At 45.9% G+C, this 26,063-nt stretch overlaps 1 protein-coding gene across 11 annotated transcripts in view; it reads right to left on the minus strand.

The window, feature by feature from the left end:
• Positions 1-16,811: 16,811 nt before the first annotated feature.
• The window catches only part of CELF4 (CUGBP Elav-like family member 4), an 868,113-nt gene continuing 858,861 nt past the window's right edge, over positions 16,812-26,063 (minus strand). For 8 of the 11 annotated variants that reach the window (XM_074952298.1, XM_074952293.1, XM_074952299.1 and 5 more), the window contains exon 13: positions 16,812-17,594. The gene's annotated coding sequence lies outside the window, so the exon portion shown is untranslated. Of the gene's footprint in view, positions 17,737-19,468; positions 19,557-26,063 lie in introns of all 11 variants that reach the window. The other 3 variants (XR_012639468.1, XR_012639467.1, XM_074952294.1) reach the window with 3 other exon arrangements.

Consider the following 26,063-nt stretch of genomic DNA (forward strand, 5'->3'; position numbering starts at 1 on the left):
TGAGGAAAGTCATCTCTTTTCCCAGTAATTTTCTCTGCTTCTCTTGATCATTAACATGCTGGAAACCACTTGAAAGAAACACTGCAATTTTTAAAGGGATTTTATTCATTTATTCATCAAGGTTAAGGACCCTGAAAAGCTGCTGTCTGCATCTTTTAGCATTTAGTTCTTTCAAATCTCAAACACCCGGTAGTCCTAAATCTGGAGCTCTCTTTTTGCTATCAGGGTTCCTCCTTGTGTGTCTGTTGTTACATTCTTAATGTACAGTAAACTCCTTTACCATTTGTTATACGGCTACCATTGTCAGGAGAACTCCAGTGATCTGATGACCTTCATAAGAAATCCAGGCTATAAAATAGAATACTTAAACTGATGAGGTATAATGTGCATAGAGTCACATGCTATGATTAAGGTTGAATTGCACTTTCCCTTTTTCAAGTCCTCATAACTTTGGCCCACAAACTGGGCTAAAATTTTACATGCTTGTTCTCAGCTCAGAGTGGAATATGTAACTATAACGAGCTTTGGACCTTAAATCTGTCCCCTTGTGCTGGATGCCTGATATATTTAATAACTGGAAGTTTTATACAGTCTAGCACAGTGATGCTCAATAACTGGTCTGCAGACCAGTGCCGGTCCTGAGATCTCCCGGACAAAGTTTGGGAAGGCAGCAAGCTGGTCCCTGGTATCAAAAAGGTGGAGAAACACTGGGCTAGCAAATCGCCAGTTAAGCACAGAACATATCGTCTTCACGCTTAGTGTGGTTTTTAATCTCACTGAGCGCTACCAGAAAGGCTCAGGCAAGGTCTATATGCTACAACAGCATAATGTAAATGCTTCCTGAGGTAACAGAAGGGGTTTTTCTGTAGGTGTCGGTAAACCACTTCTCTGAGAGACGGTAGCTAAGTTGATAGAGGAATTTTTCCGTTGGCCTAGCTGCCTCTACAGCAGGATTGCCCTGAACAATGTAGCTCGGTCACTCTAAGTTTTAAGTGTAGGACAGGCCTAAGTTTGAAGCAGATCAGATCAGTTTTACAAGCAAATCAGTTTTACCGTGACCAGCAATTGAAGTCTGTAATTTGATCAGCCTCAGCTCCAACCTAGAACAATTCTACTCAGTTCCAGGGCAGTGCCTCATTTGCGAGACCATCCTTCCTCCTCGTTTCTATGCTGTCTCCATTTCCACTGCCTGGTGTCGGTTTTGTTGTTGTTTCTTTAGAGTGTCAGCTATTGGGGGCAGAGACGGTCTCTTCTGCTGTGATTGGGGAGCCCTTTGAATGACAGACCCTGCTGCAATACGTAGAGCACTATGTTGATGCTTGGTTCTGAGCCTCTCAACTTTGGGGAAGTTCAGCTCCAGATGTCAACTTTTCATCTTGAGCCTACATCTAATGGGAGAGTAAACTGGACTCGGGTCTAGGAGTGTAGGGTTCACTTCCTGACTATGCCATGGGCTCCCTGCATGACCTTGGGAAAGTCACTTATTTCTCTGTGCCTCAGCCATAAAATGAGGACGATGAGCAGTCCTTTCTTCCACCTTTTGTCTTGCTCCGTTAGACTGTAAGCAAGGACTGACTTTCAGAGTGGGTATGTCTAAACGGCAGCCAGAGGGGTGTTTGCAGCTCTGCGTACAGGCATTAGATTTAATCTAGCTAGTGTGGTTTAAAATAGCAGCACAGATGTGGCAGCGGAGGCTTCAGTGTGGGCAATACAAGCCCACCTGGACCCCGGGTTTGCACTTGTGTTTCCAGCACACGTCGAGGTGCTTGCCTGCTGCTGCATTTTCGCCCCACAAGCTAGATTAAAGCCAGCATGGGCGGGCTTTCCAAAGCTGCAATTACACACCCGAGTGCAGCGTAGATGTTCCCTACGAGCACAAAGGGGCCCTGATCCTGGTTGCGGTCACATAATACCTGCTTTGAAAAAGAATGGGAGAAAACAGAAGAAAGAATAAAACCTGTAGCTTCTTTGCGGACAAACCCCCCTCCCTGCCCCCCACCCTGGAAAGGACAAAAAATGTGTTTTTCCTCAGTTGCTGCAAAATGTTTTATTCTACTTATGTGACTTTGTTAAGGCGCCATGGGAGCCGGGAGTGTGTGTGAATGGGGAGGGAAACAAAGCAGTGGCTGGGGGACAGACTGGAGAACTAAAGGCAGGAGCATGTTATGTGGGAGAAAACAGACAAACATCTGTTGGGAACCCTGAGATGAAAGGATTTATGTTAAGAAAATGATTTTTGTTGGGAGCTCATGATGACAAATAGAAAATATAGTTATATATTTTTGGAAGCTGGGAAGGGTGAGCCGAAAAGATTCATTATGAAAGGAAATCATTGGAGTTGGGGAGCGTGAGGTGCAGAGATGTCGATACAAAAAAATCCAGTTTGCAGGGAGCTCTGGCTCAGGGAGATTCATGGGCAGGGGAGGGAAGGAGATTGGAGACTGAGCTTGCAAGCAGGAAGGCCATTGCTCTTAAAGAATAAAAATCACACTATGTTTCCTTTCATATTGATATGGCTCAGGCTGCCTCCTTCTTTCTGCTCCTCCACGCTGCTCCTGCACTGTGCAGGATGTAACCACGGGGGAGCTGAAAGAACGGTCCATTCTGCAACACCATTCTTCTGCCCAGCAGCCAGCTCCGCCCCCCAATTAAACAGGGACAAATGCCATTGGCCTCAGTGGGCATCACCCATGCGTCAGTGAGGGTAGAACTGGGCTGCTGGTTTTCTGACTTGTTGTCATTAAACTTCTGTCCCTGCTGGGGAATGTGTGGCAGCTTCGGTGAAGACACCAGCTGCGCCAACAAGCAGGGTTTTCCCATTGGCATAGGTACTCCTCTGCCTTGAGAGGGGGTAGCTAGGTCAGCGGAAGAATTCATCTCGTCTACACCAGGAGTTACGGCAGTATAAGTACACCTCTCGGGGGAGTGGAGCCCCCGCCCCCCGAGAGACGTAGCTATGCCGATGTAAGTGCCTTGTGAAGACCAGCCTATAATGAGATACAGCCCCTGCCTCAAAGACTTAAAATTTTCTTTACAGACAGATAAAGTGTGGGGGGAAGGGGGCATTATTCTCCCTCTTTTCCAGGTGGGGAGCTGGGGGTGTGAGAGACTTGAGTGACTTGCCCAAACTCCCACGTGAAGTCCTTTGTGCAGCTGGGAATTAAGCCCGAAGATTCCTGATGCCCAGTTCAGAGCCGTAACCACAGTGCCAGGGGAGACTCCGACCAGCCAGGAGAGCAGTGGGCCTATCCTGAATATGTGGGAGTAAATCCATATTTACAAATCCAAATGAGTCACCTCCCCACCCCTGATGTACTATCCCAAACAGAGCCAGAGGCGAGTGTCAAAGGGAAACATTTCCAGCCCCAGCTCCCAGTGGCCCAAGGAGATCATGTTCGACCAGTGGCCCCTGCGCTTTCCCCTTTTTGGGCCGTGCTGCTGGTGCTGCTGAGACCATCTGGAGAAGAGGGCGTGTTCTAGTATCTAGTGTCTGGGTTCTGTCCCTGGCCCTGTCTCTGGGGTGGATCACTGTAATACACCCATCTGTAAAATGAGAGGCATGATACTTGCCTCCCCTCATAGAGTGTTGTGGAGCTGCCACTTGGAGCCAGTGTCATAGTTTCACAAAACAAGCGTTCCTTCGGGGGGCAGAGTAGCCTGGTGGACAAGGCACAGGAGTGGGACTCAGGAAACTAGGGTTCACTTCCCGGCTCTGCTGCTTTGTGACCTTGAGCAAGTTGCAGTGCCTCTCTGTGCCTCAGTTTCCCTATCTGTAAAATGACACTGCTTTCCTTTGCAAAGGGCTTTGAGGGCTACAGCTGACCTGCTCTAGACAAGCGCTGGGGGGTTATGATGCGATGTGGCATGCAGAGCAGATGCACAATTTGGTGACGCAGCTTGGCAATCTCTATTAAACTAGGCCTCCTTGCCTGACCACCTAGAGGGAGGAGTGGGAATGTGCAGCAGCCACTCAAAGGAAACATACTCCCCTCTCACTGGAGTTCTTCGGGCGGGGCGGGAGGCATGCGGCGGTGTGGGTAGCAGAGGCGGGGCTGAGGTTGGTTGGTGCACCTCAGCATTCTCCCCCCCACTTTCCCTGCACCTGCTGATCAGTTGCTGAGCAGAAGTGAGACCCAGGGAGGGAGGAAGCAGCCTCTTGGTGCCCCCTACTGGGCAGGTAGCAGGCTGCTGTCTGCAGACAGCTCAGCTCTGTGCCCGCCCTTCCCCTGCTACTCCTGCTGGTAAAACTTCACGACTGGGCCATCTAGTGCCTTGATTACTGTGCCTGTGGCCTTTGTGCCCTCCTCCTCATCTTACTTTTCCCTCTGCCAGCCTAGCCAGAATACTCAGCCTCTCCTGGGTCGTTCTCAGCAGGTCACCCCCACAGGCCCTCCACCAATCCCTGTCTCTCTTGGCCCACGTGACATTCAAGTGCCTTATCCTCAGCTTCAAATTCAAATGTGACATCACCACTGCCCATATCTTTGCCTTCAGTTCCTCCTCCCAGTCCTCTGGAGTTCCTGCCTCGCATCCTCATGCTGCCTTCTGAACTGGGACTATCCCATTTCCTCTCCCGCACTGCCCCCCTTAAACCCTCTCTCCTTTGTTCCTTGTTCACCAAACCCTTCATCTCCTCTTACTATCCCTTCCCTGAGCTATAGTCTCAGGTCTGGTCTTGTGCTTAGACTGTCTGCTTGTTGAGGCAGGGAACGGGTCACGCACCATGTTGGCAAAATGCTGTGTGATGCACAGGGGCGTGAATAGCGTTAGCTGTTTCAAGATCCCCACACCACTTCGTCCACATGATGTCCATTCACTTCGCTTATCCCCGCTCCGCTGGGAGCTTCATATTCCCCTCTCGAAACCTGACCCTGGTTAGGCTGCTGGTATGCTGAGACCACTGACTATTGTGTTGACTGATACTGTTGTGCTGTTTTCTTCTCCTACCCCTGTCTGTAGCCACCTGTTGTCTCTTGTCTCATGCCTAGATTGTGAGGTCACTGGAGCAGGGACAATCTTTTTGTTTTATCTTTGTACAGCGCCTGGCACAATAGAGTCCTGATCCACGATCTGGGACTTCTAGATGTTACTGCGACACAAGTAAGAAATACCAGAGCTGGTTGGGAATTTTCTGTCTAAATGTTTTCCAGAGGAAAAATGTTGACTTTTCGCAAAAATTTGATTTTCCATTGGGCAAATTGAAATAAAAATATTTCATCTCGGGTAGGTTGCCCTGAATTGAAACATTTTGTTTTAGTTCTTTTGACTTCGATTTGACTCCATCTGAGCTGCCGCAGGGCCTCCTGGGAGTTGTAGTTTGGATATCTCATGCCTCCATTCTCCCTTATGCACCAGGCTCCTTGGCTGGATGACATCTACCATGATGCACTGCAGTCTTCCCTCTGGCTGAGGCACAGCGATGCATGAAAAGTTTTGACATTTCCTAATTGAACTTTTTTGGAACTTTTTGTCCCATGAAAAGTTTTTGTCCTAATTTTGGATAAAAACAAATGGTAATATTGGAATTTCCCAGGAGCCAGAAATTCCAGTTTCTCGATGAGCTCCAATAAATAATAATAATGGTGTTTTGGATGGTGGGGTCTCAGCGCCTCCTGAGACGCTCAAGTAGGCCAGATGTTACCATCCACAGCCTGAAACCAGCAACTTAACCTTAGCCCCACTCTTTAAATTTGACTTTACAAGTCCTTTCTTGTTGCGTCGCACCACAGCAGGAGTAAGTGAAAATTACGGGCCACAGGCAAGGTTCCAAAAAGCGCTCTCTCTTTCTCAGAAAAGGGCTGGCAGCTTTCCATGGCCCTTCAATATATTTTATAGCTGTACTACAGTTTTTAACAGCATAATTTAGTAAGTGTCAGTACTTTGTAACGGAGTGTGCAGACACCATCTTATTCAACCTCTGTCGGCATTATGCTGAGTCAAATAGCACGCAGAGGGGAAGTGTTAGTGTCTCAGGAAGTGAAGTTGGCGAGAGAAATGGCCATCAGCATAAATATTGGCATAAATATTTTCTTAATCAGCAAGCAAAGTGCTAAGACTTTTTACCTTTACTGGATTTCTTTCAGAACATCAGGTGTCATTTCGGTTACCTTTAAATTATGCCTCCCCCCAACCCCCAGACACACGATCCACACTGGTTCGTGCTTTTGACACATTGCTTTTCCACCTGAACTACCAAGGGAGAAGTCACTGGCTCCTCCAACCGTATAGTGCCAGTGACTTCTTTATTAATCGATTATTATTACGCATATTGATGAAGTGCTCCTCACCATTGTACTTGGGCACACATACTTATGTTAATTGTTCATTTACTTTACTTCACTTCTAGATACACAAAAATGCTAAAAAGGACTCGAGGTGCCTTTGACATACTTTAAAAACACATCCGGATGCAGCAATTTAAGATAGCCCACTGAAAAGCCCTCGCCTTCTGAAACCATTCCCCACCTTTTCAGTGACAATTTGTCCCCACTGCCAAATTTTCACATGCTTGGGTGAAGTGAAGTGAAGTGAGCTGTAGCTCACGAAAGCTTATGCTCAAATAAATTGGTTAGTCTCTAAGGTGCCACAAGTCCTCCTTTTCTTTTTGCGAATACAGACTAACACGGCTGCTACTCTGAAACATTTCCCATGCTTCTAATCAGAAGGGTCAGACTCCGAGACTACCTCTATACCTGGAGCGAAGGATGTGATTTCCCAGCTTGCACAGACACATTTGTGCTAGCTTCCATTGAGCTAGCCTGCTAAAATTAGTAGGGTACCTGCAGTGGTGTGAGCCGTGGCATGGGCTAATTATGTCATCTACATACCTTGGCAGGGGGAACAGCTGGGCTTGCACGCAGGGAGGCTAGCCCGTGCCTCTGCTCACTGCTGCCCAAGCTGCTGTGGCTACTCTACTGTTTTTAGTGCACTAGCTCGGTAAAAGCGAGTGCAAGCACGTGTGCGCGAGCTGGGAATCCGCTCCCAGTGTAGATGTAGCCCAAGTGGAGTTGGGGGGAAGGCAGTTGCCTGGGGAAGTAGGTCATGTGTCATCTCTTGAAGGTGGGTCAGATTTGTGTTTAGGTCTGTTTTCATCCAGGAAGGCTCTGATCGTCCCTCATGTTTTCCATTTGTTAGGCTTGCCTAGGATGTTGTGCTCAAGCGTGCAGGTTGATCCCCACAGTGTTGCTTGTTGCCTTGCAGCCAGAGGTTCTGATGCATATTAGCACTTAAAATTCAGGGTATTATGACCATTAACCTAGAGTCCCCCTGCTTATCTTAATGGTGAACGTTAGTTCTGGGACCCCATGTGCTATCGGTCTGACCACAGACACGTGCAGGCATAGGCGCTGACTTCTTCTGGCTCTGGTGGGTGCTCGACTCCCCTCTGCCCATGGCCCAGCCCCAACTCCAGCCCTTCTCCGTCCCCTCCCGCCCCCATTCCCCAAATCCCCACCCCAGCCCCGCCTCCTCCCCTGAGCACGCCATGTTCCTGCTCCTCCCCCCTCCTTCCCGGAGCTTGCTACAGCTGTTTGGCGGCGACAACCTCTGGGAGGTAGGCTGAGGAGCGGGGAAAAGGCGTGCTCAGGCGAGGAGGCGGAAACAGAGGAGGAGGTGGGGTGGGGCGGGGAGCTCGGCTGCCAGTGGGTGCAGACCATCCCCTAGTTTTTCCCCGTGGGTGTGCCAGCCCCGGAGCACCCACGGAATCGGTGCCTATGCGTGCGGGTGAGAATTGCCAAATGAAAGCACTATGTAGTGAACCGGCTAGCATGCATCTGCAAAATTTCCCCCTGTTGGATTGACCCAGAACTGCTCACTTGTGTGTATTGTGGTACCTGTCCTGCTAACAGCTGTTTCTCCTGTAGGTCAAGTAACAGGGGGCCTGTGATTTTGGAGCAGGAAGACCTGGGTTCTAAGCTTGCTGTCGCTTTGAAGCTCTGTGTAGCTATGGGGGGCAATGCAGTGGCATCCACAGGTTTGATGTAGCAACCAATAATGTATTTTGCACATACATTAGCATCTTTCACTAAAGGTTCTTAAAACGATGCGGGTCAAGATTTGAAAGCACAAAGGGATGGGAGTTGGGAACCTAATTTCCTTTTGAGCCTTAGAGAAACCTCTCCCCTAAGCCTCAAAACCTCACATGAGGTAGGTAAGCAGCATTTTTCTCATTTTATAGATGGGGACGTTGAAGTGACCCGAGGCACAGGTGGGGACAGAATCCAGAAACTCGGCACTAGAACACATGCTTTTCTCAAGATGGTATGTGGTTTGGTAACTCTCCAGTTCCAGCATCTGCAGAGAAAGAAACTCAATTGCAGTTAATGACAGTGAAATTATGGAGAGATTAGTGTAATTACAACTAGAAGAATCTTCTAGTTCAAAGATGATTGATGCCTCATGGAAGAATTTGGATGGAGGCATGAGAGGAGATTCCAGGAACATTGGCTCAGACTTTATTTACCTCCACAAGTTCCCCTAGGTATGGAAAGAAATGGCTTGACAAAAATAAGGCATGGAAGAAAGAGGATTTAATGTGGCTACTCAATGCTATTAAATAAATGATGTGTGTTGGCAGGACTGTAGGTAAGAAGGGTGGGAGACTGAAAAACCATATTGTGAAAAGAACCAGAAGAATTGCCTTCATAAATCTACTCCACTATTCCCATCATATAGAGGATGGAAGGAAGTAGATTACCGGGGTGCATAAGAAAATCAAAGGGGTATAGAAGGCGTCCACATCTTTGACTGGCCCCTCAGCATGAATACTGCACATGTGTGTCCTTTCTCTAGAAAAGAGAGCAACAGATGAGGAGGGGGAAAGGGTAAGAGAGAAGAAGGCATGAAACTGAAACTTAGGGTTTTTTTTCCCTGTATTTGAGGTGGGTTAAAGGAGCTCCAGGTGTTCTCTCTAGAAAAAAGAGATTAGGAGGCAACATTAATCAAGTTTACAACATATTTAAATGAACAGATAAAGAGGAAAGAAAAAAAAACCCACCCTGAAATGTTTTTCTAACAAGTGCATATTTGAGCTAAAGAATTCACAGGGGTCGTCATGGAAAGCCACATGTATATATGCAAAACTAGGGTTAGAAGACAAAGCGGGATTATTTTCTAGGCTCATAAATAATGTAGCGGTTGGAAGAAAAATGTGGAGGCTTCAGTTGATCTTATTGCCGAAGGAGGAACTAACAATATGTCTGATAAAGTGGGAGGTTGAAGGGAATTTCACACAGAAGAATGATAGAGCATTGCTGATTGTCATACCATGCATGGTGTTCTTCGGTAAAGGATTGGCATGTTTTCTGCCTTCCTTGATGCACGGAGACGTCTGTTTCCAGGATTTAAAGGACCTTTCTGGAGGAAGGAAATTATGGGCGAGCCGAGTTTGTGGGTTAGCGTTTCGCTGGTGCCCACTGAAGGCAATTGTAAAACTCCCATTGACGACTTGGGTACAGAGTTAGACCAATGCGGAGCTCTCTTAAAAATCCCACCTTTAATTGTTAAGAAAGATACTTACTAAGAGCCAGCTATTGAAAAACTTTAGGTGTACAGCCACACACTTAATTTGCACTTGTAGTTACCATGTAAATTGAGTAAATGTGCAACGGCCAATGGAGGTCATTTATGAGCTTGGTTGCCGATTTTGCATACACAGCCATCCATTCCATCTTCACACTTACTTGGTCTGCACATCAATCACTCTGACGTGCTGTACAATTTAGTCATGCACTTGCACACATAATGTTCTTGAAGCTCTTGTTTGGAATCATTTATGTTCTCGTCAGTAGGAATTCTCATGATACATACCAACCACTGCTCGTCTGTCTTTTAGTCAAATTTTGCCTTATCAATCAAGATCCATAATTTCCTTTTTTAGAGTGCAGTGTCATACTAGTGAAAGTGGCCAGATTGAGAGCCCTCCAGTCTAGTTTCAATGAATCTGTGGTCTTCTATATAGCCAGGGAATAGGCCCAGCAGGGGCCATGTAAAGTTGCCTTATTTTCCCAAACCAATATAATCAGCCCTGATGGATAATCTCTGCGAGCTGGGAAGCTCTCTCAAGGTCTCACTCATTCCTGTGTCTCTGTTGACAGTATCAACAAGGGGGCCAAGTGGGCTCATCAATTTGTTATAGGGATCCCTCTGCATGAGGAGCTATATTGAGACCATCAAACGATTTCATGTACAGCAGTTTACCTAAATGCAATCAGATGACAACTTCATCACTACCAATTTGGGTTAGAAGCAAAACTGTGACCTAGTGGGGAAAGGCTTTGTGTCCCAATACCAATTCCTCAACTGCAATCCAGTATGGACTGGTGATTCTAAAACCTGACCATCTCTGGGTCTTTGACTTTTTATCCATGAACACTATAATCCTGCACATAGCTTGGCTTTCACAGGAAAGCATGCAGAACAAGGGGACCTTCTGGGTGACGTAGATTAAAGCTGAGCACTATCAATATGAAACAAAATGAAAAATTACAAAAGTTAGTCTCTTAAATTCATGTTTACCCTGATTTTCAGAAGCGTGCAGTGCTAGAAATTCTTCATATGAAATATTTTGGGGTGAAAAGTGCAAGTATGGCAACACCAAAACATTTTTGTGAATTTGTCTTAGTTTGCTGAATTGTTTAAATAAATAAAAAATAAAAAACTAAAAAAATTTTAAAAAATTGAAGCTTTTCATTTTCACATTTTCTGAATGAAATGTTTCAATTTTTCCTTTCAAAATGACTTTTTTGTTTCAAAATTTCCTTTAATTTTATCTTAAAAAAACCCCAAGCTTTTAAAAGTGGTCTAAATTGAAACAAAACATTTTGTTTGATCCCCAGATAATTTGTTTTGATGAAAATTAAAAAAAAAAGGGGTTGATTTGATTTGAAGCAATTCCCTTCCCCACCCTGCACCCCTCCAATTTTTGGGACTGTCCAGTACACCGACAAATCCATTATTTGCAGAGCTCTACTTGGCACCCAGGAGCTCCCTTTGACTTTTTGGCCAATAGAGGCATTCCTGTCCCGACTGCCAAGAGCAATGGGAAAACAGACCCTAAGGGTTGCAACATGGAGTTAGACTGGGGCTAAGTTTGACTCATAGCGACCATCTACATTGTCAGTGGGGTGACACAGTAACAATTGTACTCCTGAGATGTTGCTGGCTCCCAAGGTCTTGATTTGGAAAAAAACCCACCCTAGCTTGTTGTTAACTGTAACACTTTATGATCAGATGCTACACCAATGCCACCATGCTCACTGGCTCCCTGTAGTGTCCCTTTGTTATAACTGGATACAGGTGACCTTTTCTTTAAGAGCCATTAGGAGGAACTAGATACAAAGTGCTTTCTGACAATCCTTTCAAACCCAGGAGCATGTTCTGTGATTCACTGGAGTGTTGTCATCTACTTTACGCTCATGCTTTCTTGTTTTGGTCCCTGTCAGCTGAATTTGTTTTCTGGTTTGCAAATGCTTAAGGATGGCCAATAATAGGAAGACGCTATGAAAAGGGTAACGTGGATTCGGAGTTGCTGTTAGCCAGGGTGGCCAGAAAAGCAATGTAGTGCCAAAGCTACTCGCACAATAGCACCTCAGTGTGTGATCTTGTCATACCTTGTGCTGAGCAGGGTTGGGTGACTTGTGATGGGAGTCAGGTGGGAGAGGCAGTGATGTTAGAGATGATGGATGAGTAAGTGCCATTCTTCCCTCTGACCCGGTATGTAGCCACCGTGTGCTGTCAGGAGTTGCAGTGGTTATTAAATGTCCTGTGGGAATTTTTGCCATCCTTACCAAACTCCAGCTTGGGGGGAATTACATTCTGCCTGCCTACAGAGCTCCAGCGAGATGATGCAGTCTCACAGTGTGAGGTACCAGAGCTTAGGCTTGTTCATAGCACGGACCACATCTTAAGAGCCAGATCGTCTCATGGACACCTCCCTAGCCTGGATCCCTTCCCCTTTCATTTGCGAGCAGATAGCAACTCTAGCAATTGCTTACTCGGACAAGTAACAGTCGTAATGCATTTAGGGCATTCTTAGCTTCTTTCAATGTGATTTAACAGCTGCAACTAAGGAGAAGGAGCTAGCACCATGTGGCCAGCCGTAGAACACAAGTGTGGACCCTCTAGGCTAGTTGTATGCTCTCTGTTGCTTTGTTAATGTGAATGTTTGAAGTGTGTGACACCCTGACAGTCAAGCTGTGCCTCTGTCTTCTCTTTTGGTCTCTCAGATCCATGCAGGTGCAGGGACCTTTTGCCACTAACCGTTCACTGCAGTGGACTCCTGCGATTCTCCTGCTCTTAGACCGAGACCAGATTATGCTGCCTTAAGTGCACAGACTCCTTTTCACTTACAGGGCCCTTTCTGATGATGCCTGCAAGGTAACCTCTTCCTGGAGACGGGTGACTGTGACAATTCTCTAAGCAACGAGCAGCTATAGTTTGACAAGTTTTATTTAGTAGATTTAGAAAGCATAGAGGGGACAAAAGTGATTCAGCAAAGAAACATGTATCTATGTTGGGGCTTCCCTCCTCACTATCTTAGATGGGCTGTGTTCTCCAATTGCAGGACAAGAACGGAAACAACTCACCTGTAAAAATGTAAAGGTCTCCCCTGGTCAGAGTTAACAGCCTCTCTTGCTGCTGCCCTCCTTACCCACCTCTGTGTCTCTCCCCAAAGAAGCCCATTCTTCGTGACAGTTCTCGACATGATTCCATTAACATAGCCTTTGTCTCCGCTACATCTCTGTCAAGTATGTTTCAGAGTTTGTCTGGGACATCAAAGTGGGTGGTAACGGTATTGTTTTGTGGCTTTTGTCCATAGCCCAACTTCTCCATCTCTAGCAGTGATCAATCTTCCTCCTGCTCTTTGCGGTATGCTTCAGACAGGACACAGGAATCAGATGTGGTTTAATGCCCAAATGACAATTAATTTACTCACTTTGTCCCAAAGGCCAATTCTTGTTGTGGATTAGACCCGGGGCAGGCAAACTTTTTTGGCCCAAGGGCCACATCTGGGAGTAGAAATTGTATGGCGAGTCATGAATGCTCACAAAATTGGGGTTGGCGTGTGGGAGGGGGTGAAGGCTCTGGTTGGGGGTGCGGCCTCTGGGGTGGGGGTGAGGCTGGGGTTGAAGAGTTCAGGGTGTGGGAAGGGGCTCCGGGCTGGGGCAGGGGAGTGGGGTGCGGTTGGGTGAGGGTTCTGGCTGAGGGTGTGGGCTCGGGGTGGGGCTGAGGATGCGGAGTTTGGGGTGTAGGAGGGTGATGGGACCGAGGAGTTCAGAGGGCGGAAGGGGGATCAGGGCTGGGGCAGAGGGTTCGGGTGCAGGAAGGGGTGCAGCCTGGGGATGCAGGCTCTGGGGTGGGGCTGGGGATGAGGTGTTTGGGGTGCAGGAGGGTTCTCTGGGCTGGAATCGAGCAGTTTGGTGGGCGGGAGGGGGATCGGGGCTGGGGCAGGGCATTGGGGTGCAGAAAGAGGCTTGGGGGTGGAGGCTCTGGGCAGTGCTTACCTCAAGTGGCTCCCGGAAGCAGTGGCATGTCCCTTCTCCAGCTCCTATGTGGCGGTGCGGCCAGGTGGCTCTGCGCGCTACCCTGTCCACAGGTACCGCCCCTGCAACTCCCATTGGCTGCGATTCCTGGCCAACGGGAGCTGTGGGGGTGGCACTTGGGGCGGGGGTAGCATGCAGAGTGGAACCCCCTGAATGGCCCCTTAGCGTAGGAGCCGGAGTGGGGCCATGCTGCTGCTTTTGGGAGCTGCATGGAGTGGCCCCCAACCCTGCTCCCTGGCTGGAGTGCTGGAGTGGAGCAAGCCCCAGACTCCGCTTCCCAGCGGAAGCTTGAGGGCCGGATTAAAATGGCTGGTGGGCCGGATCCAGCCTGTAGGCAGTAGTTTGCCCACCCCTGGGTTAGACGCTCTTGGGATAAAGAGACTGACTGACCTGGATTGAGCTGTTATTCTCTTTTAATTACATTACATAACATGCAGCCCCCAAAGGGGGTCCAAGTGACACGAGATGGGGGGTCTGCAGGTAAGTGGGAGTAGGAGACTGGGAAGTCAGAGAGGCAGGGTTGGGGGCAGAGGCGATCCACAGAGCTGGAAAGATCATCAGGGAAAAAGGGATGGAAGAGGGGCAATGATCTGTAGCGCCTCCTTTGTTGTTCCAGGTCTCACCTGCTGAACTAAAGTTTCCCCATGTTTGTTAATGGCATTTTTCAGAGTCTGTGTGATTCCCCCCTTTCATTCTCAGCCTGGTCGCTGTCTGAAGGCGAGGCGATCAGCTGCTGATTATGGATAGGAACCTGCGTCCATTTACCATCTGCATCCTCACAGCTGTGCAGCAGTGAAGACAACCAGGTGCAGGACTTTAAGCTAGAAGAGGGGGAAGAAGCGGATTGCCAAGGGGCCCTTCCTTGAGTGTCCTGTCCTAGGGCCACTCACAAGCAAGTGTCATCTCCTGGTGAGTGTGTCTTGCAGGTCCCCTCCGAGCCGAGCCACAGAGGATATGAATTGTTACAGCCTCAGCTGCTGAGCCTTGGCTCTGGGGGGGTCATCACATAAGGACTTATACCCCCATTCTGTGCAGCCCCTGAGAGGAGGCCAAGCCATACCAGCACTCTGTGCAGCACCATCCACCCCAGGTTGGGATCGACTCTCTCTCTCTCTCTCTGTCAAGCCTGCCGGTTGCTCTGATGGGCTCTATAATGCAGCCGCTGTCTCACTAGAGACCGAGTCCCACCCGAATCGGTTTTGCGCCAGTGATCAGGGTGGTGAAAGGCTTCATAGCTTATTACCCCTACCCAGTCTGCCGTAGCATGTCCTCTGCACCAGGAGGCAGAGATGGAGCTTGTGTGTGTTCGAATGCGCTGTGCATTCATCTTCATCCGAGAAGAAAATAACGAACCCTTTCCACATCCCTGAATATCTCTCTCATCTCCCTCCAGTTTCATTTGTTTCTTTCCTGTAAATAACTGGACCCATCAATAGCTATTAGTGGCAAAAAACCAACCCTTTCCACTTACACATTCGCATTGCCTCCACTGAGCGGTAAGCACCATGAGTCCCATTTATAAAGGGTGCAACTTGTCCAAGTCCACAGGCCGCTGGGAGAGCCAGGAAAAGAATGCAGATTTCCCGAGTCTCCGCCGTGCGCTCAGGCCAGCTGGTCTGCAGCTAGCATTAAAAATCATCCAAAAGCAGAGACGTGAGGGCTGCTCTGAGGAAAACCTGAGCCTCACTCCCAGAGCCTGGTAAGTTTCACACAGTTATCCCAAGGCAGCAAAAGGAGCAAAGTCCTGAGCTTTAGCCTCTGCACTCATCAGCATGAAAAAACCATAAGTGTGAATCAAACAACAGGCTTCAAATAGGAACTGTGATGCCTCTAATTTGTATGTACCATTATTTGATGTTCTAACCTACCAGGTTTAAGGTAAACCACAGTGGAATATCAAGCAGACATTAAATGAAACCATGTCATTAATTCAATCCAACGAGATATGTTTTATATAACAAAGGGATTTGTTCTGATACTCAAACAATGTATATTAATGAAAAAGTCGAAATAGATTCATTTTGTTCTCAGAGCAAACACATTGAGGAAAGCCATCAAGAAGTAAAGAACATGGCTTTTTTTTTAAACTGTGCTTTATTTAGGGCTAAGCTGGAAAGCGTCATTCAATAATTACAGAAGATTACAAGGAGTTTTAGGGAATTGAGAGTGAAAGAGCAGTTGTATGGAACTGCAGCTGCATTACACATCTGTACCTCCTGGCTGTGGGCTCGTTTCTGCTGTCCTTACTCAGATGAAACACCCGCTGTCACCCAAAGGGAGTTTTGCCAGAGTAAGGGCAGTAAGATCAGACCCAATAAGGTGTTAAAAAAAGGCCAAGATAACAATAACATTATTTAAAAAGCAAACAAAAACAACCCCAAATCAATTAAAAGAAACTAAGATTTAAATTAAGAATCAGAAATAATCATCATACTCTTCTTAGTTCAACTAAAACGAATGAGAATGATGCAAATCAAGTCTGAATACAGTGGAAATAAATTATAATAAATATGATATACTTTAAAATATATGTGTTCTTAAATAATTCATTGTTTTTTCTGATTCAGTTTTTCAAAGCAATGTCTTATTTTTAACTGCTCTAAAGTCATTTACCAAAGATAAATATCGTGCTTTCATTAAATAGTTTTCCTTGTTTTTTTCTCTATCATTACAATTAAAAGTCCTACAAAATATGCAAATTTATTTACAGAAAAACAGAGCCAGCATCTCTTTTTTTTAAACATCCCCCTGTTTTTCAAAATTCCTTGTAAACAGTTTCAGAAATTCTTCAAAGAGATTGTTTGTTTTTTTTATGTTATTTTTTATTTTTATTTTTTTATATTATTTTTTCTTTTTTAAGATTAAGGTTCTAGGCTAACCCCTTGCCCTGAAGGTTTCTAGAGCAAATATGGAAGCTACTGAAGCAGAGGATGATGGGAATTTGCGGACAGCAGATCATGAAGACATGAAGCGTGTAGCTGGGTTTTGTTGTTCAAGTTAGAACGGCATCTGATAAAAAGACAGCTGTTTTGTTTCCCATTTGCGTTGTCTACAAGAATCGAGTTTTGATTGTTTATTTTTGTTAATAGCTGGAATGCTTGCAGTTAAAAAAGCTGCCAAAATAGCCATTTCTCTTCTTTTTCTCCTCGATAAATAACAGCATCCAACAGCAGTTGGCAGAGAGTAGGAATTTATGCTCAGTCTAAACTCTACAAAAATTACAATTCTACAACATCTTTGTTTTTAGCATTAACGCTAACTTCTATGTAGTATTTTTTTTTTTGCTTTTTGTTGTCTAATTTTTTTTCTATGATATAGGTATTTTAAAGTTTTTTTCTTTTTTAAATTCTGTACAACTATTAGGATTTTAAATGGGGAGAGTTAGAAGCATTTACAAACCTTTTTTGTTTTTCACTATCAACCATCTTTCTTTTCTCTTTGCTATGCCTTTTTATTTATTTTCTTTACTTTTTTTTTTTGCTTTTCACAGACATCATCTTACCTGCTTTGAGCAGCGCGATTCTTACGTATTATACAGAAAACCATATGAAAGTTTCATAGACTCTAATTAATGTATAACCAAAGAACCTCCCAAAGTATCAAAGAACTATTATCTTGCCATTTTAAAAGCATTTAAGCATTTTTTTTTAATTTTTACATATTTCATATAATTGCTCTCAAAAACTGTTTTAGGAACAGCTCAGAGAAAAGCAAAGAACTTCCATATTTTACATACAGCTACAAGTCTGCGATAAAAAGTTTTGTCCTTTGGTCCCTATATAGCTAAGGAATGACAGATAAAGATGCTCAGTGACCGTTACCATGGGGTCAACATGGTAGCCGCATCCTTGGTGGCAAACAGGCACTCCTTTGTCCGTATCCAGGTTTGCATTTCCTGTTTGGAGAAAAGCCGCTGTGGTGATATCAATGTCTCTTCAGAAATCCTGGTTGATCTTGTTCCTGTTCTGATTTATTTATTAATTTTTGTTTGTTTCCAGCCCGTGTCCTTCGAAGTCAGCAGACGTGATACTTTTCTTGAAGAAATGTTACAGTCTAAACAATCAAAGAGAGAATAAGTCTGAAGTCTTCAGCTTGATTGATATTTGCTGATATGTCAAAGGTGTAATCCAACAGTTCCTGTTTTTTTAAAATATATATATATATATTTCTAAATGTGGCCCATTCAGCTGCTGCCCTAAAAAAATGAAGAAGATCATTGCAAATTAAACTAAAAAGGCAAAGTAAACAAATAAAAAAGGCCTTAAAAATAAAAATCCTGTTCTTTTGGGCCTAATCCTGCTTCCATTGAAAGTGAATGTGTTTCGCTCTCAGATTCAGTGGAAACAGGACTGAGCTCTTGCTCTGGAGTTTGTTTTTGAGGTATACTCCCACTAAAGTCAATGGAAAGATTCTCATGGACTTCACTGGGAACTGGCTCAGACCCAAAGTGAGCAAGGCAGTCAAGATCATGATAAAGAAAAATACAATTGCTCCTTCTGCATTTTTAATAATAATGATATATATCCATAGAAATATATATACTCACATCTATATATATGTACAGATATATACTTTGTAAAGTGGCACTTAAAAGAAAAAGCCAGATCACAATCTTGCTTGGTTGGACTTTCTAGCATGTGAAGTCTCTAGGAAAAATTGCTCTAAATTTTAACCATGTGCTGTATATGATGATATATGGACTTTCCATGGAGAAATAGCTGTCATTAATGGATATTCCTTTGTGAATGTCAGAAAGTAACACTTTGAACAGGCAATTCATGGGAGGTAAAAGGAAAAATAATCAGTTGGAATGAACTTTTGAAAAAAATAGTAAAGCTAACATTTCTTAAATAAAAAAGTTATTTAAAAAAATTTAATCATGATCCGACTAGACTTGACATTTAAGTAGGATGCTTAATCATTACGGATTAGCTCTTATCTCTTTCTAGCAAGCAGGTTCTTCTTATACACTCGGTGATTTATTACATCAAGAAACTTAGAAACTGCAAAAGGTCCACTCTGGTGGAAAAGTGTCATGCGGAATATCAATCCATGCTGGCAGGTTTTTCACACTGTTGGTTCAACAAACAGCAAACCGTACACAGCAGTCTAAACAATTACAACACCAAAAATAATAAGAATAAGAGAATAAAAAAATAAAAAAACACTCGTCAAGGACCCTTTTTCAGTTGTAAACAAAAAGATGCATTTTGCTTTTTTATCAGGATTATTTTTTCCCCCTCAAAACAATCCCTCCCTTACCCCAAACAAATAATTTGTCAGAAGTGGCTGGAATGTGGAACCTTAGATTTAGGAATTCTTGAAAAGGCACACAAGAGGCCGCAGGCTTTTCTCTAGGCTGCTTTTTGGTTGGATAGCTATTGTTTTTACACGACTGTTACTATCATTACTTTTTTAAAAAATTTTGGAGAGTGATTTGAAATATCCGAAGGGAAAAAAAAAGGTGTCAATTGAAAAAGGCCCCCAATTCTCCGGAAAAAAAAAATAAAATCACAATATTTTTCAAGTGCAAAAAAATCAACCACGCGTTTTCTTTTTTCATTTTTTGGTAAAATATTTGTACAGTTATAACAATCCCATTTGCTAAAGAATTAGGAATCCATCTTTTTTTTTTTCCTTCTATGTGACATCTAAAGAAGCATAAAACGCTGACGAGAAATTAAACGACAAATAAAGAAACCACTGCAAGCACCAAACAAAACGAAAATGAGCACAGCAAAAAATCGTGGCAGCACAAAGTCAAAAAAGGCACATGTGATCATGACTGGCCAATCATCAACTGATACAACATCCAAGAAAAATACGGCACCTGCACGAAACTTGACGGCATGTCATGCAACCAATTCTTAGCTTGTTACATGACGCCATCATGTCACACTTTCAACTTCGAGTTGATTTGAACTTACGGACTGGGGGACTGTATTCTCCACTTTCATGTCATTACGTGAACTTTTTTCCTAGCTCAGCTCGAGACTGTGGTGGATTTGACTGGCTCTTGGTTGGTTTTGTTGGAATTTGATTGAATGACAAAAGAAGAAAAGATTTTTTTTATATATATATATATATTTATATATAGTGTGGAAAAAGGGAAAGGTGGGGGAAGAAGATATATATCAAAATAATAATAGAAATAATAAAAAAAAAAGTACCAAACAGCATCCGTCAAAAAGCTCTAGTGAAAATACTTGCGATTAAACGATAAAAACGAAAGAAGAAGGAAAATGAAATGAAAGAAAGAGGGAAAAATAATGGAGGAGGCCTAGCAGGGGACAAAGACATATTACACACAGTTTATGTGGACACATGAACAACAGTGAACAGGAACAAAACATTATGCCGTGGCTGCTGAGGAGAGCATGCGCTGAATGGATGAGAGCACACACAGATCGGTTTGCGGCTGGAAAATACATTTGCTGCCAACCGCCGTGGTTTTGTTCAAACCGTCTTTCCCCGGGCCACCCCTCCCCGCAAACTCCCGGGAAGTGGCTCTTCAGTAAGGGGTTGATTCACAGCCCATTGGAGCCTTTCCGTTGACTTCAGTGGGCTCTGGATCAGGTTCTCCGCTGCTCTGTTTGCAGCTGAAAAGCTAAAGGGCTGGTGGAGTAAAAGAAGAGGGACTGCTTTGGTTATTGAGAAAAAGGAACTAGTGTCTGTCCCTTTAAGGGGTTGTATGATGAGAAGCTCAGAACAGCGGCACAGTTGGTGTGGTTATGTGAATTTACTCCCCCGTTGTTTTGATATGGCCTAAAAACCCCGCAAAATTCCACCTACAGGCCTGATCCCACATCCTCCCTCAGGCAAAATGCCCCCTGGACTGCCCATATCCTCCTGACCCTGCAGTCCTTACCAGGCAAAACTGCCTTTAACTTGCTCTGGGAGTTTTGCCTGAATGAGCACTGCAAGGATCAAGTCCCTAAAAGTCACTGCACACAATGAAACATAAAGTAGCGGGCTCAACCAACAGCTAGAAGTACTGTACTTCAAGTGTTTGCTTCCTATCCCATAGGCGGGTTGATTTCTCACCAGCATGCCTAGTCCTGAAAAGTCACTGCACATTATTGAATTTCACTGCACATTCTTTTGTCACAAGGACATTGTCTTAGACTCTAGTTCTGAAGTCATGCAAGCAGGCCAGAGAGGATTCTTTCCACTGGGTTTTGCTCAAAGCCAAACTGTGTGTGCTGGCAAGGGGAAGGGTTTACGTTATTCAGAATAGAGATGGCCTTGAACAAAACCCAGGATCTGAACTCTGGATTTGGCTTCAGCAGCCAGACTCTGCTCTCTGTTACAGCAGGGTAAATCTGGAGTAACTGCACCGATTGCTGCTGTTACACTGGATTTACCTAGTCTGTGTCACTACCATCGGCAGACCAAAACCCCTGGATCTTGCACGTTCAAAATTTGAATCTGAACTTGTGTTTGGATGATGCCTGGTACAGAGGTGAATGTATGCACCCAGACAGGATTTTGGTTCAGCTCCGTTTCTGCTACAGAAAGAGAGGGTAGCGCTAGAATAAACCTCCCGTCAGTGCTGGCGCACGAGGCCTCGCCCTCAAGGGATTGTAGGATGGCTGCTGTATCTCATGCCCCACAGTCACCATTAAAAAGTCAGCACTAGTCACACCGGGCCAGCTTGTGAATTCTGATAGATGTGCAGCAGAAGAAAAAGCTGTAAGGAGCCACCATATCTCTTCGGGCTTGCACCTGTGTTGTGAGGACCACCAGTAGGGGAGAGCAGGTACTGCAGTGTCAGGAGTGCTGACCTGAGTCTTAGATCTCCTTTTGCCCACCGAACATGCTGGACAGTGTGGCTAAGCTGGAGCAGAGGGGAAAGGCCGACTCAATGCACTTCCCACATGCAGCAGCAGGGGCTGGATTGGGACTCTGAGTAGCCGTTCAATTCCTGCTCTGCTCCTGGGATTGGCCTGCCCTCTTTGCAGGGCTACACTGCAAGATTACACCCTAGTCCAGCATGTTAGCTGAGAAGCTTCCCCTAATACACAGCGAGACCTGGTGGGTGAGGTATTATCTTTTATTGGCCCAGTTCCTGTTGGTGAAAGAGCCAAGCTTTCGAGCTTACACGGAGCACTTCTTCAGGTCCGGGAAAGATACTCGGCGGGCCCGACCTGAAGACAAGCTCTGTGTATGCTCAAAAGCTTGTCTGGTTCACCAACAGAAGTTGAGCCAATAAAAGCTAGTACCTCTCCCATGTTGTCTCTCTAATAACCTGGGCCCAACATGACTACACCAACACTGCAAACTTCCCTAATGCATGGACTAGGCGGAGACTGTGTGTCAACTCTGAAATGGCAAACACAGTACCTCTGCCTTTAGATTAAAATTTCAGACATTGGGAATGTGACAACAAATATATATCTGTATACATATATATATATATATACACATATGTATACACACACCTATACATATATAAATGATTAAAACTCACTGAAAACAAACAAACAAATGCATTCAAATAAAAATCAACCAAATCTATTTCATAAGCAGTTCACTTCTCTGGGAGCAGATAAAAGCTTTGGGTATGGCTAAGAGAGAAGCCGTCCCATTCATGAATAAAGATGGTAGGGTTATGAAGACAGGGCTACAGCCTGATACGGAACTGGGGCCGTTGGGACTTGTGAGACTTTGTTACAAAGCGAGAGGGAGTGCATGCCTTGCGTCCTTGGAGACTGGCTACAAGAAGTGATGGTCCAACGCATCTCTGAGAGCTAGAACGCCGAGCCGGAGTGTGCCTCTACGCAACAGGCTAAGGCCAACTATGCCCTGTAATTTCACACCGGCCAAGCCTCTACTGGGAAGTCTTTTACAGCAGTCCTTTGGCAATATTCTCATCGACCGTTGAGACCCTCGTTACTGAGGATGTCTTTAATCAGGGCCCTGAGACACAGCTGGAATGTGCGTGATTACACTGGGTGACCCTAAAAACATTTCCCGCTCTCTTTGTTAGGGCAGCTTCCCCCCGGTATTGCCTGGACTCTGCTGCTGGAGAGGACACACCACACTGAAGGCACCAGTGGAAAACTTTCGAGGGTGGCCACTGTCTACACTTTATTGCCTACAGCTGCACTATTAGGTGAAATTCACGCCCATGTAGTGAGCCAGCACAAGCGGCGTGACAGCTATTCCAACCACAGGCGGTATTGCTGAAGACTTATTTGTGTTATATGTAGGAACGTTGTGGGTTAGGGGGTTGACTTCTACTCCATGAAGGAGTTACCACAGCTACTACCGGGAGGGGATTACTGCAGGCCCTGGGATTGTAAACAGCTCCAGCAATGTACCACCCCCTGGGCTGGTTTGCAGGTACTGGTGCAAACAGGTACCAGAGGCCAAGGAGACAAAGAAAGGGCTTTTGGTAGAAAAGGTCCAACTTGACTGGAAAGAGGAGGCCTTCCTTTTGATACAACAAATGGCCTTTACCTTTGATCCTGAGGGGACCCAACGCTACAGGAGGGTTGGAAGGACTAGAACCTATCAGGGTTCCCATAGGAATGACGGGCGACTTCTGGTATGGGGGAGCAAGGAGCATTTAGACCCCGTTATTGCTTTACATGTTTCCTTGAATAAATATGCGTTGGATGAGCTGGATGGGCCCTGGTACAGCACTGCCATTGGCCTTGGAGAGAAAGCAAAGAGCACGGGGTGAACGGCAGTCGCAGTGTGCACTAGCCTAAACTCCCTGCTCAGGAGGGAGTGGCTGGCAGGTCCCTGCCCAGAGAGAGTTGATGGCTAGGGTAGGCTTGAGATCTGGGTTGTTTCTGCAGCAGACCGGTTTCCCACTGAAATGGTGCATGCCCTCTGCGCTGAGAGACTTTCACCTGGGCTGAGTGCTCACGCAGCCCACACGAAATGCCCCAAGTCCTGTCCCAGCATGCACGGGGCTCAGGGAGCGACCTCCAAAGGAGGCTCTTAAGCTGCACTCGTAGTTCCTGATAGTGAGGGGACGTCATTGTGGGTGTTAGTTCGACTCAATGGGAGTTTTGCCTGAGTAAAGACTGCAGGATGTTAAAGTTGACTGAGGAATTCTCTTGTGTCTGAACATCTCCCTCTCTTCACTCCCTGTCCTCGCTTTTTATGCAGATTCCTTTCAACCCAGTAGTAACACAAAAGCACGCTGCAGTTCTTACTCTCTGGGATGGTCAAGCACTTCCTAGCATTTTACTCCACGCAATGCACGTGGCTTTCTTGCCATGGCAGATTCACACCCGACTGGCTGTAGAATCAGGGCCCCTCTGCCATGCCCGCTCTTAAGACTACGCCATCTCCTATGTTAAATCCAGGTTTGTGACTTCCTCCCACCGGAGTCAAGGGCAAAACTCCCACTGACTTCAATGGAGGAGGATCATTCTTGTCACTATTGAATATTTATGACTGAGATTGGGGCCCGATTGTGTTAGGCGCTGTACAAACAGAGAGGTAGACAGGGGCCTTGCCCCCACAGCTTTTACCATCTCAGGAAGATCAGGCTTTACACTACCCTGCTCACATGTTTTGTGTCACTCCCAGCGTGGGGGAGGGATTGCGACTCAGACACAGTTCCTGCTTGGGGCTGGTGCAGCTTAAGGGTTTCTCTGGCCCTCCCCTCACTCCTCTCATTTCATTGCTTTGTGCTTCCAGGGTCTTTCATAAGGCTGCCCTTCCTTTCTTGTCTGCTCCTGTCCCCACACCCAAGCTCTCCCTTTTGCTCACTCGGAGAGGCCAGCCATCTCCCTTTTGGTCATCGCCTCAGACAAACCTCTCCGCCTGCTTCTTTCGCACTGTCCCATCTGCAAGGGGCCCCTTCCCTGAAGTGACTCACATGCGGCTTTCATCTCCTGTACCAAACGGACAACACCCCAGGGCTGCCACCACGCTATTGTGCTTTATTAGCACTGGGCTCATCCCAAGCACTGCTGCTAAAACTTTTATACCACTCCGTACCATCCTGTCACCATCCAGCTAAACATCATACACCCAGCTACACAGCCCCACTCAGACAGATAGGGCCCCAAGCCCCAATGCAATCCCATGGCTTTTGGAAAGGAGGGCTCTGTGTGTGTGTACGAGAGACAGAGCCATACATGCTACACACATAAAGATAATACATGCAACTATGGACTGCCTGGGAGGTTTTAGCTATAAAATATTGTCCTGATGGGAAAAAAAAACCAAACCAATCCAAGCTCTGGTGTGTTGCACGTTCAAGCAGGGGAAGGGGAAGAACTATATTTTCCCCTGCGTGACAGTTCTTTACAGCTGTTGGTCCTGGGGGCAGTCAATATTTGTTTTATTACACCCCAGGATCTCGCACTCTCCTGGTCTATCTCTACACTTGTTTTGTCTTTTCTCTGACGTCCTCTAGCAATTTTGCTCTCCTAGGCCGTTGCTTTCTGGCGCGGGTGCCCTATCTTCCCCCTCCCCACCCCCCAAGCTTGAACAGGTCAGCTGCGCTCCACTCCCTGGCTCGCCACTGAGGCATTGCATGCTTGACACGAGCCCTTGAAGGGCCATTGATGGTGTTGCCCAGCTGGGGCCAGGCGGCCAGAGCAGGAGTGTCTGATTGCGGGGTAGGCCAGTGTGGCGGAGGGTTCCCAATACCAGTGTTAGGTCCTGGCTCACTATTTCATGGCGCCTGGCCATTTCCACCAGACAATAGTCGATGTTAGCACCTCACCTGTTCTCGTGTGCGAGGTGAGAGCTTTATTAGTTAAAACCACAATAGTTGGGGGGGTTTTTTTGACATAAGATTCATTTTACCAAATAAAGGACAAGGATACAAAAAAGATGGTGTGTGTGTGTACATATATAAGTTATATATCTGTGTACGCACATGTATGCAAATTATATATGTACCACCCCCCCCATATGGCTACAGTCTACTATATATATTAGCGATGGTCAGAAAAATTCCAATGAAACATTGTTTTCGTCGGCATTTGCTGATTTTGACGAACTTCACATGGAACGCAGGCAGGATGCCATGCTGGATAGGCTGTTGGCGATCCCAGGCTTACCAGGTCCACAGCTCCAGGGCAGCCCTCCATGCAGATTGCTTTGGTGTCAGGGACCTCAGGGCTTCCAGGCCAGCTGGCACCTGGGGAGCTGGTGCCTTGGCTCCCCGACTTGGGCAAGCTGGGAAGCGAGCTGCCTTGGGATTGGGCCAGCCCAGGAAACAAACCGGCCTAGGAGTTGGGGAAGTGAGTGAGTCCCAGCTCCCAGCCTGGCTGTGGCAAGGGGCATATTTTGCTTTGAAACACCATCTTTTAGTGTTTTCAAAACAACATATTGAGGGATTCCAGAGCTGCGAACATTTTCATCTTGTCTGAAAACAATTTCCATAAACCGGAAAATTGTGTGGCACTGAAATTTTGTTTCCTGGCCAGCGCCATAGAGAGACAGACAATTACACAGATACAGCCACACATGACAGTTAATGCTAGCTCCAGTGCGCTCAGTCAGGTGATGAAAACCCAGCCCTCTGGAGTTCTAATGCCAGCGCTC

This window comes from Natator depressus, chromosome 5 (assembly GCF_965152275.1).
Source record: "Natator depressus isolate rNatDep1 chromosome 5, rNatDep2.hap1, whole genome shotgun sequence".
NCBI classification, from domain to species: Eukaryota; Metazoa; Chordata; order Testudines; family Cheloniidae; genus Natator; species Natator depressus.